We start from the raw sequence: 2,991 nt of genomic DNA, 5'->3' as shown, positions 1-2,991 counted from the left end.
TTGATTATCGTTTAAATGTTCTAATCTGTCTCTGTTCTCATTCTTTTTTGTGGCGTATCTGCCTGCAATGGTGCAAATTGGTTGGTATGTTCCCAATCGTTCCTCCGTGGTTGAAAATAGCTCGTTATATGTTTGCCTTTTTGTCGTGTGTTCCTGTTCTAAAAAATTAGTGCGGTTAGGTGATTTCTTCATTCTAAAATTAGAATAATTGGTCTGATGATCTTTTGGACAACAATCCCTATCTCTACCTGGGGAGTGTTCTGTAGGAATATGTAGGAATATGGTCATTAGAATTCCTGTTGAGGTGAATTTCCACTCTTGTTATAATTGGGGAAATGGTTTCTCACAGACATAATTGATACAAGAATGTTTTCTTTCTCCTCCCTCTGTAGGTTTCGGTGAATTGGTATCATAGTTTTTTCTCCTAGTATTAGGATCTCTTTTATAAGTGCTTTTGGTGAAAGTTGTTCTTTTGGTATTATTCCTATCAGGATTAAAGAATTTGCCTCTGGGGATATAGGTCCTTTCCCCACTGTAGTTCTTTCTTACATTTTTTCATTGTAACCTATTTTGTGTGGAAAAAGTATTTTTTATCTTGTCTTCTCTGTCTCTTTTGTATTTTTTATTTTTTGTATCGGAAATTTTTTGATCCAAAATATTTAACCTTTGGCACATCTCCTCATTTTTAATCTTAGGAGATTAAAGAGAAAATAGATGATAATATTAAAAAATTAGATGAAGGGCTCCATATAGATACCAACAACAAAGAATATAAGGTTAAATATTATTTATTTATAAAACATTTTACCAGGAAGATACATTGAGATTTCTCTCGTTTTCAAGTATGTCTGGAGATGTGCCAAAGGTTGCAAATTTCGGATCAAAACATTTCCGATACAATGTGATACATGTGATTGTATCTTTAATTTCATGTGATTGGTTTTTCTACAAGCCACACAGCAATTGCATCTAAAAAATCTAAAAAAAAACTTTTTTGCATCTAAAACAACTGTTTTTGTTTTATAAAAAGTTATTAAGCACATTAGAATTTTTTTGCTTTGTAAAGTTCTTTGTGAGTTGCATCTTTAAATTGGGAGCTCCCCTAGAAATTATTTTTGGTTGATCGGGGATGATTTTTCCTTATATTGTATCTTCCTTCAATAAGTGCCAGTTTTTTTTTTAACTATCTTTTTAATTTGTTTATTTTTGTTGTTATAGTCAAGAATTATAGGTAGCACGAAATCATTCCCTTTTTTGTTTGTTCTTTTATGTAAGTAAAAATGTGATATATCTGTTAGAGTGCCCCTGCGGTTTACAATATGTAGGAAGAACCATAAGACCTCTGAAAACAAGAATACGAGCGCATTGCAGGTATATAGAAAAGACTTTTAAAAATCATCTTGTATCGTCCCACTTTGAAATACATAATAATGATCCGCACAACTTAAAATTTATGGGTATCACCAAGATGTCTCAGTGTTGGAGAGGTGGAGATATGATTAAAAAATTGGGCAAAATAGAGATGGAGTGGGTCTATAATTTGGACACGCTACACCCCAAGGGGTTAAATGCTGAATTTGACCTTTTTAATTTTTTTATAGCCATGTATAATTTAATGTACAATATTAGCTGATATTTTTTTTAATATTTTAAATATTTTAATATTTAATCTTCATTGAAATTTTTTTCCTGTTTAAAAAAAAAAAAAAAAATGTATTCACATATAATATTACAAAAGGGAGAAAAAAATGAGGTATATATAAAAACATTACAATTCATTACAATTCAGCAATTATTATGGCAGAAGGGAAAGAGACATTTTAAATATATACAATTAATCTTGAAAACCCTCTTTACTTTATCCTGTCCCTTTCTTTGTATATTTATACTCTTTAGTGAGTTTTCTTGCCTTCCTGTATTAATCTTTTCCCCCTACTTTTCTCTCCCCCTTTTCCTTCCTCTTCCCTTTCCCTTTCCCCTTTCACTTTCTCCTTTTTCCTTTTAGACATGAAGCTAAATCATATAATCATTCACACACACAACAACAACAACAACAAAAAATTAAAAAAAATAAAACAACACACTTCCCTTTGCTGAGAGTTAATCGTGTGCTACTCTTGGGAACCTAAAAAGAAGGATTAACATTCACTCTCTCTGCCAATCGGGTTCCCTTTAACTATGACCTTTTTGAAAGTTTGCGCACAGGTACCACTGCCCCAACTACGTTTCCTAGGCGTATAGACCTTAAAGGGAAACTCCAGTGCCAGAAAAACTATCCGTTTTTCTGGCACTGGAGAGTCCCTCTCCCTCCCACCCCCCAATCCCCGGTTACTGAAGGGGTGAAAACCCCTTCAGTGACTTACCTGAGACAGCGGCGATGTCCCTCGCCGCTGTCTCCGCCTCCGCGACGCTCCTCCTAGTGATTACGTCGACCGGTGGGCGAGACTAATCTCGCTCACCGGCCGAGGAGACCTAATGCGCATGCGCGGAAATGCCGCGCATGCGCATTACGTCTCCCCATAGGAAAGCATTGAAAAATCATTTCAATGCTTTCCTATGGGGTTTTGAGCGACGCTGGAGGTCCTCACACAGCGTGAGGACGTCCAGCGATGCTCTAGCACAGGAAACCTGTGCTACAAACTAGGAAGTGACCTCTAGTGGCTGTAGACAGCCACTAGAGGTGGAGTTAACCCTGCAATGTAATTATTGCAGTTTATGAAAAACTGCAATAATTACACCTGCAGGGTTAAGGGTAGTGGGAGTTGGCATCCAGACCACTCCAATGAGCAGAAGTGGTCTGGGTGCCTGGAGTGTCCCTTTAATATATGCTAAGTCTCATTTCTTCTTCCTAACTTTGTAATCCATTTCTGCCATGGTTCAATTTGTGGATTAAAATAATTATCTTGTCTCAATATCCCTATCTCCATTTTACAATTATTCAGCACCTGATGTTTTATCATCTCCCAAGACGGGGAATCTGGGGTTTTCCAG

This window comes from Pelobates fuscus, chromosome 1, assembly GCF_036172605.1.
Source record: "Pelobates fuscus isolate aPelFus1 chromosome 1, aPelFus1.pri, whole genome shotgun sequence".
NCBI classification, from domain to species: Eukaryota; Metazoa; Chordata; class Amphibia; order Anura; family Pelobatidae; genus Pelobates; species Pelobates fuscus.
The sequence above is the reverse complement of the archived record's forward strand: the minus strand, read 5'-3'. Positions refer to the sequence as shown.